Below are 13,035 nucleotides of genomic sequence, written 5' to 3' on the forward strand. Positions count from 1 at the left end.
TTTTGCTTGCTTGGCATTGGTATAAGTCCAAACCAAAACTCATAAACGTTGGGTTAAGCAAAAGATGCCATTGCGCTCTCACACTTACAGTATGCAAGTGATGACTTATGAGATTTATATGTCTACTTAAGCTATCTAATTACAATGGCGTGTTTTCATACAACACTTACTTTTAGTATTTTTTAATAAAATGGAAATGTGCCATATGCAGTTGTAGTGTGAATTCACTAGAATTCACTAGAAATGTGAATACATTACAAACAAAAAATGCGTAATGATATGTAAACTACATATCAGCTAACAGAGAACACAATATCAAATCCTACAAGACTTCCTGTGTTTAGTGTAGTTGTTCAGAACACAATCCTCAAGTGAATCCGTCTCATACTTTTTTAATGCTCTGGGCAAAGCAACGTTCGTGAATATTTCAGTGTCCTATTACGCACCAAAGTCCTACTTGTCAAGTTCTTGTAGACTGGCAGTTTCAGGTTCAAACTTTTCTGAGGTGGAGACTTTTACACCGCAGTCTTCTTCCATGTCCCTGGAGCTCTCAATTCCCTGTTTTTCCTCCTGATTCACACCACTTCATGACAAGACCCTGAAGGCGGCACGAGCCCAAATTGAAAAAGGGGAAAGATGTGACTGGCAGCCATATCTTTCTTTTCAATTCCTCTTCTTTATTCTATTCTCTCCATTGCCAGCCCTCTACGTAATATCAGTTTCAGAGTGTCCTGGTGTGCTTTTCCATTTTACATCCTGACATTTCTTCCTTCCTCTTGTCAAGAGCTGACTTCCACTAAATGTTTCCATTCTTCTCTGGCCCATGATTCACACTTGGACCGTCCTTCATGGACAATTTAGTGTGAGCACATTCATCACCCCGCAGTCCTTGGGCTTTCAAAACTATTTTAATATAAACCCCCCCAAAGGTCCAAAAAACTAAAACCAGAGACATTCTGCCCCTCCCAATTCTCCTGTCAGAAGTGCCTGGCGGAAAAATAAAATGGGTTTGAGTTGTAAAATTCCAGTCATGTTCACTGTATCACCTTAGAGACTGAAGCCTAGCTCCTCAGTGCTAATTGTCCTGTCATTCAAGCCAAGCCTAATGGACAGGCTAGACGTGTTCCCTCGCAGACCATTTGTTAGGCGACAAGGGACTGATTGGGAATTTTCTGGTAAACCTTGTGAGAATGTTAGAAAAGGTATTAGATGTAAGCTTGAGAAAAAGGAACCTTTTGGTTTGGGCGGTCAGTCGCTAAATTAAGCGACGTGATTGGACACTTGTCTGACGCCGTTTCAGATATGGTTCGTGGCAGCGTGAAGAGAACAAAAGCACTTCGAATCGGAAGCACGACTTTTCTAAATGTGAGTAAAAATCAGATTGTATTTTAGAAACAGACAAATCGCATCTGCCCGGTCGCTGCAAATTGATGATTGATGACACATCCTCACAAGCAGCGAAAATTATGTAGACCATTACTTAATGAAAACAGTCAGTTCAGGCAAACACAAGGCAACAGTTAATTTTTGTATAAACTGTATTGACCAGAATATAAATGATATAATAAGCATATAATAACCTCTTTTTCAAAACCTGTTTAAATTCAGTTTATTTGCTCAGCGCATTGTTAGTCTAATAGCTTCTCAGAGAAGGCCTTCTTGACACACACCTCACATAGTACAATTAGAGTTACACAACACGTACATACGACTAATGGAAAAATGTCGGGAGGTTTCGAGGGACTGATTTGCCTGTGTTGGGGGTGGCGCTGGGAGCAACAACAAAAGAAGTAGAGAGACTGGTGACGTGTGTGGCGAGGGAATTGTGGGGCTGTTCTGGTCCGATAGCGACGAGAACACTTTAGTGGTTTTAGTTCCCAGAAAGAGGACAAGGACGAGGACAATGATGAATGACTTTTCTGATAGCCTTGTTACACGCACGGTTCACTTTTATTTCATCAGAAGTTTAAAATATCTTTCTGTGTGACATCTTTTGATGTTTTCCCCACTAAATATCCCATGTAGCAACGTGGACCAGTGTGGCATATACAGATTTAGTAAGCGCGGCTTATATACCGGTGCACCCTATAGTCTGGAAATTACGGTATTTACCTTTTGTGTCCTGCGCTGTTAGGCTCGTTAATTAGCGTGGGGAGAAGCTGAGCACCTTCTGTTATGCTTCTAACACACACTAGCTGCAAAGTAAGAAGGTAGCGTATACTGTATGTAGTATATGTATGTATACTGTATGTATAGCATATGTAAATAGATTCACTTTCAATTTCCAACAGTACTATCCTAGCAAAAATGAGAAAATGCAATAAAAGATGAGTGTATCTTTTTTACCTAGTCAAGAATTTCTTTTCGGGTTGCGCCAACGTTCCCCCTTGCACTCTGTTAATCATTTGCTTTCAGGTCATGCCATTTTCCATACATGCTTAAGATCTGAGCTGATGTCGGGAGGGCTGCGGGGAGAGAGCTGTACCATCAAATGAAAGCCATGCAAGGGAAAGGCCGTAACTAGGTGAGACAAGACAAGCGGAGACGAGACAGCGCAAGGGCAAGAAAAAAAAAAGGGAAAAAAACGACGAGACTGGAAAGGACAGAGCACGCGGAGACAAAAAGACATGAGGGTGAGTCAGAGGAAGGTAAAGTTTATTTTTCCGGCACCAATCAGTATAAATACAAACTTTTTACGACATACAGTAGGAAGGAGTCATGACTGTGTTTTATTCCCTTGATGGAAATGTGTCTATCACAAAAAATTTTATTATGACGTATTAAAGAATTACTTTTTACTGTTTTGTCTGGCGGTCTGCCACAGGGGTAATATAACTTATTGCTTAGTGCTGTACGGGGAAATATATCTCCATAAAGCAGATGAAAAATAGAAAATGAGCTGTTCCTAAACTGGCTATAGTCAAGACAAATACATCGAGGTTTAGAAAAGCGGCACACAGACCTCCACATGATGCGTCAGCTGCTCCTCGCTAAGACAGGAGGGCGCTCCAGAGGGTCATTTTCATCGCCCAGAAAATAAGCAGCTGCTTGCTTCTTCCATCCTTCCGAGCCATTTACCTTTCCTGCTTCCTTCCTTAGTAAAGACAGGAATATCCTGAGACTCTTGCTCTCCTGTGGGCATTTTCCACTTTGAACAGTTCTGCTTCGGGAAGGTGGTGAAGGTAAACCACAATAACAGCCTGACTAAGGAAACATTTTCTGGGTCTGCACAGAAAAGAATGTACTTTCACTCTTCTATGACTGTTTACTATCCAGTCAGTGTCTGTCAGTAGTTTTGCAAGTAACGTACTTACAGTAGCTACTATGTCTCGCTTCAGTATTCTACATTGTATGGTCTATGGCTGCAATTGCTTTGATTGTTTTTGGTTTGTCGCACACTTTAAAGGTCCAAAATGATACTATTTTTCAACAATTTAAATAAGTGTAAGAAGTCCCACAACAGTGTATTGGAAGCATGTTGTCCAAAATCTAGCCTTGATGCTGAAATGTATAGCTTAAAGTAATTTGAAGTACTTTTAGTAAGCCCTACTCGGAACACAGCGGTGCGTTTCTTGGATCTTGCTTGTAAAGTTATGTTAATATGGCCTAATGTGCGTGCAATGTCTTCTAGTCAGCAATTCCCTCTCCCACACGGTCCATGCCTTCTATTTTGTAGTTTATGCCTTCTTCCTGCTCTTTCAGCATTCTCTTTCTGTAGATGTGAGATAATATCGACTTACCTTTCTTTTCTGCGATGAGAGCTTCTTCTCTGGAGTTCAACATCTTGTAGGTCCCTTGCAAATAGAGGAATTAATGAAGCTAGGGGTGATGCCTGCTGTTGCGTGGCATCACATGGGACAAAGCAAGACCGGATAATGCTATGGCTGCTTCTGCGGGAAGTGGTGGTGACAAAGCATACCCATGTGGGAGCAATGCGCGCCCTGCATACAAACTGTACTTGACTTTGGTGTAAATAAGTCGTGGGGGAGTGTGGCATTTAATGCACCATTTTCGGTTACGAATTACGTGCCAAGTGCATAAAGACTGCGTAAACTAGTCTTTAACCTTTTCAGGTGTGCCATCTAAATGACATGCATTGCCACACCGAATTGCAGGACAATGCAGGGGCAAAATGTGTGCAAGTGTAAACAACGCGAAACGGACTGTCATGTGGTGGACTGAATCCACTTATCAGTATTATCTTCATTTTTCCTTCTCCACTTAATGACATGTCAAAAATAATGATGTCCTTTCAGGTGCATTTAATCCACCTGACCTGACTGTCACTCTGCTCTTCGCTCCTTTCAGGATTACCTTCCTCTCTCTAAGTAAACGTGCCTTAATGGTGCATGCACTTTTGTGTACGTGCGTTTGGAGGCATGTCATCTCCCCTCACCTCTCTGTTGATAATAGAGCAGGAGTGTTTTTGCAGTGCTTGCTTTTCCCATGCCCCCATGCATCAGTGCCATCCTGTCCTGTAAGTCCTCCCCTGTGGACTGCTGGCTTATTTTAGAACACAATGAATATTCAGATATGATTAATGCTAAAAGAAATTGAATTTGCCCCAGCCCCTGTTTAGAAGTGAGTTGGTATGTTGTTGAGAGTAGGTGTGCTTCCTAAGCACTTTCCAGCATTCCCGTAAGAAAGGTGCTAACAACTTTAATGTCACTAATGCTTCTCCACATGCCAGACAAGTCATCCGGTTCATTATTATTGACTTGGCATACTCACAGCAATCCCGCTGATGTAAGGCACATGTAATTGGATATGAAATTGTCTGAGGAGAGATTGAGAGGCCCTCGCTCTTCAAACAGACAATCCACACTGGTGAGGGTTGTGCACTCTCCTCCGACTCGCTGCGGTTAATGGAGACAATGTATTTCTAATGGCATCGTCCAGACTGAGGAGGTAATTGTGATGTATTAGCATGCCGCGACTCAAGATTAGATTACAGACGACAGGTAATTGCGGCGCATGTGTGTCTGCGAGTGTTGTTGTGCGTCACTCCTGGCCCTCTGTCGAAATAACAGGTATTGACTCACTTGCTTTTATTCTAAACCATGATTAATCTCACAGTCATGGCCTATGTCAGTCCTCAATTAAGAAGACTCACTGATCGCTGGCCTTTGAGTGTATTGGACTGCACTTTGATTCAAGGCCATGTAGGCATCTGCATCGTATTGACATGAAAAATAAATAAATGAAATATCAATACAATATGAATACAATACACAATAATAACAATACTCCACAGCAATTACTAATAAAAATGATCAGGAATTTGACAGTTCATTTAAATATATTCCAGATTATCAAGGTGTGTGCGCTTTAATCGTTAATTCCAAGGCTATTTCACACATTCAGAAGCATGAAACAACTCACTTGTATGCAAAAGGAAATGAAAACAATGTAAAACTCGAGGAAAAGAGTAACAGTGTGTGGATTTATATGAAAGTGCAGTTACTCCTGATCATCTCACTTATCGCATTGATCAGAATATAAGACAACCCCTTTTTTTCCAAGACCTTCTTTTTGGTCAAATACGTTTTCAGACAAAATCAAACACTTCAAACAATCTTTTGTGAAAATCAGCATCCGTGGAATAACTGGTATCTTGCAAATAACAATAGATTTCTTCGACAGTTTGCTTGACAGCTGTTTGATGACTGCGCCATTGATCACCATTATCCTAAAATTAGCATCATAACTCCTCTCCCTGTTGCTTGCTAACAACATTTGAGATGTGTCACTGCGTGAGTGACAGGAAGAAAAGCTCTGACTCGCGTGAGCACAAGTCATTTGACGTCACCTGTTGGTTTGCATGTATCGTAACTTCCGGTGTATAAGACGCACCGCTGTTTAAGCTGCACTCACTAAATTTAGAGAGAAAAACAGATATGTATGTGTATATATATAAACCGCACCAGACTATAAGCCGCACATGCCATAAAATGACATATTGTGGCTTGCATGAGTCCATGAGGACCAGGCAGCTCTTAATTTGACAGGAGCCGCCAATCATGAGCTATGAGAAAACTCATAAACAGCTTGTCAACCATTGGAAATTGCAGGATGTCATTCCTTAATATAGTGGTCGCTCATTTATCACGGGGGATAGGTCCCCAAAATAGTCCGCAATAAGCGAGATCCGCGAAGTAGTCAACTTATTTTTTTTACAATTATTATATAGGTTTTAAAGTTGTAAAACTCCAATTCCTCCTTTTTCTGGGCAAAAAAGGCCATCATATTCAAGTTAATATGGTATATCTTTGCTCTGAAGTTTGCAAGAAGCTCAATTGTTCAACTTTGTTTTGTCAGACACCATAGGCAACCATCCAAAAAGCATCCCTGAAAACTTCACAAAAAAAAGTATTCACTTTGCTCAGATTGGCTTTTCGTGCGGCCTGAAAGCCAAATGTCATGTTTGCACGGGCATGGCCTCAATCTGCATTGGATGAACTTTCTGACTGTTGGTGATGGTAAAGGTCAGAGGGATCGTTGCAAGTAAACATAACAAAAAAGGCTCTGTTTATGATGCTGTGTATTAACTGTCATTGTAAATCAACCCATTTAAGTAGTAGAATGACCTTTATCGGATTTTACTGACTAAAGCTCCTCAACCCTTTGAGCCATTACAAAAATTCTAACAGAATCCTGAAGCTCTGTGCTTATAACTGACAAGGATGTGGCATGATGGCCACTTTGACACTGCTAGCACATTTACCTACTGATGACACAGCATCAGGAACAACTGGGGTTTCAGGACAGTATCTTGCCCAAAGACACTTCGACACGATCAGGGGAGGACTGAGGCTCAAACCCGCAATGTTCAGGTTGGGAGACGACCACTCTACCACCTGAGCCGTGCCGCCCCCAGTTGACACAAGGTAAGCACAATATTATTAGGTATTGTCCAAAACAATTGTACAATGTGACAGCAAAGTACACAAAGTAAGACACAACAAGCCTAGAGCTATGGACACAATTTATAAACAACATTGTGCTGAAGAAGTAAGAGAAGCATTGCATGGGGGGGGGGTGAACAGTCTCCCTAACCTTACTGGTAAGTATTCATAATTTTTCCGCACAACCAGTACTGACAGAACAGTAAGACAGTCATGTTGCCGCTTCATGGCAGCAGCGGTGCGGCACTAAACCGCACAGTAAACATTATGAAAAGCCACAGCAGGATCACAGCTAATGTTTGCTTTTCCGCTCAGACTACTGGAGGGCAGTGGACACCAACTCTACAAGATTTTCAGGTGTCTATTGGAGTTCATTCATCCATGAGAATGCGGTGATTGGGGGGACAATTTTTGGCTTTTTGATTTACTTTTCTGAGAGACATGTTATAAATATTCCCTAAAAAGTTGGGGGCAAGCCTGGATAGCTACATTTTATGCCAACCCTCTTGACTTTGGAGGCTCCCGGGTTACATAAAAGTACAGTCATTTAAGACTGTACATTGTTCTGATTTGCCGGTAATAATAACTAAATGAAACTACAATGAAAAGGCACCAATAAATGGTCAAGAAATTCTGAATGTTAGTATTGTCACTGGTGGTCATGCATGAATAACCCAACAAGGAATCATTTCATGCTTTTTGCCATCTACATTGTGTGTGCAATGTCAGCACAACTATGTGGAAGCATCCAAGTTCCTTGGTTGGATCTTGCTTTGAGTAAGAGACTTTTCTCCTTTCAATCACTCACACAAATTATTCTAGCAAAAAAAAAGAACACAATATTTAAACAGGCAAACCAGCAAGCAACTCAAGTGAGTCTGAGCTTTTTTTCCTATCACTCACCGTGATCGGCATATGCCGATAAATGCCTTTCAAAACCGATCACAAAAACCGACGGCCGTGCGGCGGCGATATGACAGTTCATGTCAGGACAACACAGACATGAATGAGCATGTGTGCTGTGTCACGTAGGATTGACAACACCCGTATTGAGCCGAGAAGGAAGGCATTTCGTCCCGTATTGCCACGAGAATCAACCCTAGTCTGTAAAACCTCCAATGGTTCCAGACAGCTTGACACAGGCTACGCCAATCGATGCCAGTGTGTTCGATCACTCCCTTGTCAAACCTATTGGTGTTTGACTTCTCTTGCATCTTTCTTTACCTGCTTTGCCTGGCTATTAACGGCCGCAGCTAAGTACTGTAGCTCGCTGGCTAGAATTATTCACCTAGCTTCTTGTCTTCGGACTCCAAATGTGACTTCTTACCACAGTGACATTTTGTTTTTAAAACAAACAAGCAATGCAGTTAGTTTGGAGCTTGTGTTTGTGAGAAGTGGATATTACGTCCACTGGGTACGTACTAACTTTTTCAAGTATCTATTGTTATTATACTTTGTCTTGTTTTCCAAACACTATTTGTGTGTTGTTTGATGAACATTACCTATTTGCCAGGGGCCCTTGGAATTGTCTAATGGCGACCCTGGCCAAGAAGCAGTCATTATAAATGAATTGAAAAATGTACAGTTAATCCCTGTGATCGGTATCGGCCAATCTCACTCATGGAAGATCGGTATCAGAATCGGCAGCATAAAACTTTTTGTCACATATTTTTAAATTGTACTTTTCTTAAAAGTAATGTAAAATTCTTATCTCGTCTCATTCTCATATTTTCTTTATCATCTCTTCTCGTGAACTGAGACCCCAGAGGACGGTCTTGTTTTCCCCAGAAGAGTCTAAAAAATACCGGGTCTAGAAAGTTTTTACATGCAAACTGGCAGGTGTTGCCAAATGGCTTCTCCCTAAACAAGCTTTTCTTCCTGTCACTCGCTCACAAATGGTCAGAAAGATGTTACTAGGGCTGTTTTTGCAGCTGCAGCCATACCGGAACCCAACAAAAACCAGTCAGAAGGTGGCACCGCTACAGTGTCTATTAAGTTTCTAGTAGACCATGCACTTTTTTTAATTGCCCCCATCCAGTACACAAATGATTAGGCAAGCGTGATGCACATTTAGACAGTGTTCTTGAATAAGGAGATTTGTCAGCTTGCCCCCCCCCCCCTTGTTTTCCTACCCATCTGTTTTCCCTGTTGGCCCTGTCACTGTGAAGGATGCATAAAGAGGTGACCCACACATTTGACCACGTTTGATGGCCATCATGACCGAGTTAAGCAAGTGTTGTGACATTTATTATGCCCAGACATACTGCAAAATTAACACAGTCTTGAGGCCCAACCAAAGAGTTTAATAAGCCTGTCTATTGACAAAACATTTGCAAAGCCAATAAAAAAACATCTCGAGTGCTGCATTCCTTTTACTAGCTTATAGTGTTTTTTTTATAGTTCGAAACTATGCATTCTGTCTTATAACATTTGGATTCATAAAAAGTGTAAACAGCATTAGAAATATAACACCAGCTGTGGAAAATGGAGAGCATATTCCCAGCAGCCGTTTTTGTGTATTTTGGGTAAACACAGGTGTTGCTAATGGCACTCAGAGGGTTGTATACCTCAATAGTACCAGAGCATCATTATTGTCATTAGAAACACATTAGGTAGCTATTTATGTCAAAATGGCTATGGTGGAAAAGGGTCCATTGTGCTTTGAAACTTCGGCTTTTTTGTGTTGCTGGAAGCGGTGTGATTCCTTATTTATAAATGGAATATTTTTGTAGTTAGACCATAGAAAATCTGCCTTCCAAATAATTTTTAAACATTATTAGAGCCCTCTAGACCTAAAAGAACACCCCTATCATTACCTTTACACTCATATTATCCAACATAGTGGACGTCATTAGAGTAAATAAGCCATTTAAGACATAAATAAGACGTGCTCGTGTGTGTTGATATAAATGTGTTCCTTAGGGGAGCTGAGGGATGTACGGACAGAAAGTGGCGTCCGGAGTTCAGAGTTGAGTTTCAGCTCATCATTCATGGGTTTCGGCCGCAACAGTAGCCCGTGTTAATATTAGTGATTTTTATTAGGGATTATTATGCCTGTTGTGAGATAATTCAAACCTGCAATAAAAGCCTGTTGTTCCGGAGATCAAGTCTGATGATTGTGTGTCTCACCAAACATTACAGTAACATTACTGACACCTAGTGACCAGTGTCAACTACTGCATATTAGTCACAGCGTCTCTGGATGCATCTTCTGTATGCCTTGTATATGTATTTGAGTTCTTTTAGGCATTTTTATGCTGGAAAATGCTTAATTTAGGCAAAAAAACAAAGATTTAATGCATATTTTTTTACTAATAATAGGCCGTACTCAACCACGAAACCACATGATTTATTCATTTAAAACATTCTTGAAAAACCGTGATAGAGGGAAGCCATGAAATTTGAAGCGGCGAGGGACCAATGGATGGCACCAAGGTTCTCTTTTTCGGTCAGAGCTGGTTGTTAGCAAGTTAGCAAAAAGATGAGTTCTGATTTTTATTTTTTGAAGTAACAGTGATCAATAAAGCAGTCGTATTTCATTTTGGCATAAAAATATTTTTTTTCCAAAAACTTGTCGTCTTATCGTCAAGTTTGGGGAAAATTTGAATGAAATGTTAAGGTGATTCTGCCCAAACGACGTCGTTTTGCACCACAAAAGAGTGAAACTGTTCTTGTCTGAGCAGGCATCTATCAGTAGAAAATACATGTAGCTGTTCTATCTAGTCAAGCTGTAGTCCTACCTACTCTCTAAGCGACTGATGAAGCCTGCTTGGATGAGAGGTGAAATGTATGAGACAACTCGAATGGTCCAGTTGCGATCGATTCGATGCCCTGAGAGTATGGTCAAGGTTGTTTCATATTTGGGTCAATACGGAATTCCTTCAGTGTTAGTACCTAAGCGGTTAAGTTTTCCAGTATGAACACTGGTCTAATGGAACCGTCTTATGACTTCTTAGGTTTAAATCTCTCAGTGTACCAGTTACAGTAGATGGACCATGGTTTGGTTGGAAAAAAAGTACTTTAATAAGGCTGGGAATGCTGCCACAGCAGGTAACTATGACCTTCCTGGTATCATATCCCCTCAGTCACATGCCTCTGAAACTCCCTCGGAAGTCATCTCATTGTTGATCTGTCATTACAATTCAAGTTTAGTGATTTAAGGAGCTCCTTTGTGTAAAAATCCCGCCATTGCTTAGTGGATATTCCGGCTCATCTGTTCCCAGATCCCTAAAACCTGCCAACCGTACTTACAGTAGGCGGTCGATACAACAGATGGTGGTATACTGTGATGGATGGATGTGTTTCTAATATGACAGCCGTTATGTTTAAGTCTTACAGTGGAGGTTGTAGCGGCTTCTGAAGTATAATACTTTCTTTTCCCCGATGCCTTTTCCTCCCCTTCTCTATTAATGTTTTGTAGTTTATGGAGTAAAGGCTTAATGAAGAAGAAACCCTCCTGAAGTGTTTTACATAATTGGAAGCCCACTGTAAGGGTATACTTTATGTCACAGTGACATTAGTCTAATTACCCATGGTGTCTCTGCGTATAAAATTTGTTGAATATTTTCACTTTCGCCCTTGCTTCATTGCTAGCGTTCCGCTGAGACTAAAGCTATCTTGTCCAATTTCCAACTCTCAGGATGGATCTTCTTTTGATGAAAAATAGGCAGAAGCTCTCAGTGGTTGGCCAGAAAGTAGCATTTGGATTTTAATAGCATTTAGATAATGAGATATTGATCTTTCCAACTGCGCAGATACTTGATCCAAAAGACACAGTCCATGCCACAGCGAAAACAAATATTGTATATTCATATTATTTTCCGCACCGGGTGATATTTTACAAAATTTACATATTTGTGAATGCATGCAATTTATTTAACTCTGAGGCAGCTGCACTACCAGCTATTTGGAGGTTTTGTGCAATTTCCATGATAAAACGGCAAAACGCTGAAGACATTTTGACAGAACAGGTGTTGCTGGGATTGAACATAAAGTCAGTTTTACTTAGGCGGGAAATGATAGTCGAGAGTTTGAACGCAGTAGAGTCTCGCCTCTAAAGCAAACTCGTTGGAAGCAAACAATCGTTAAACAACAGCAGAGCGTTGAGAACGCTAAGTCATGTATCCAACTCCATGACGACCTGAAGGTATACAAATCTACCTAATAGTTCAACGATTAGCCAATGTGCTAATTTAACAAACTTCCAAAAGTTAGTTTTTGTAAGGTTTCGTTTTTTATATGATACCGATATTGTAGCGTTGCGTATCGGCTGATACCGATATCAATTCGATCTGATATTAGCATGAATCATATCTACTTTCATTACTCATTTTGCAGTGTGGAATGTTCGAAAAAAAAAAAAAAAAAACTTGATCAAGTGATACTGCTCAAACAGGGAACAATAGTCAGCAACAGTAGGTGTGAGAAAAAGTCACTTTGTAATGCTTTGCGGATGTTTCGTACGCAGTTGGCAATTTGAGGGGGCGGAGCTTTGTTTCATCACCTTTGGATGTGCAATGGGGTTGCTCGTGTTGAACTTCCCTAGTTCTGACTTGTGCATGGCAGGTTATGCAATCGGCCGTGATGTCTTTTTCCGACTTTGGTGAGGAGCCACATGGCAATGTCGGTCCTGCTTCCTTGTTAGCGTTGTTGTTGTGATCATGCGGGCTCTGCACGCCGGGTCTGGCTGCTGCGGGATGGAAGTGCTGGAGCGAAGTCTGGAATGGCCTGCGTGTATCGGAGTGCTTACAATATATCCCAGACTTTAAATGCAGGCCGATACAATCCGATACTTTCTTTTGCTGATGTCGAGCGGATATCCACTATCAATTTTGGATTAGGACACCCCTAATGAAAGAAAATAGTCGTAATACTAAGTCAGCGTTTTGCAAAAATACAGGTGTAATACAACAAAATGCCCTATTTTTTTAGAGGAAAACTGCACTTTTAAAAATAACATTTGCCCATCATCCAGAATCCTTATGTGAGACATGAACACGAATTTCTCTTTTTTGTGCGTTCAAAGATATAAAAACAGCTAAAAAAAAAAGAGGCAGCTCAGAATGCACTTAATGGGACGCAACTATTCCGCCAATAAAGCCTCCTGAAAAGACCTCCAAGAACCAAACAT

The sequence above is a fragment of the Dunckerocampus dactyliophorus genome, chromosome 16 (assembly GCF_027744805.1).
Source record: "Dunckerocampus dactyliophorus isolate RoL2022-P2 chromosome 16, RoL_Ddac_1.1, whole genome shotgun sequence".
NCBI classification, from domain to species: domain Eukaryota; kingdom Metazoa; phylum Chordata; class Actinopteri; order Syngnathiformes; family Syngnathidae; genus Dunckerocampus; species Dunckerocampus dactyliophorus.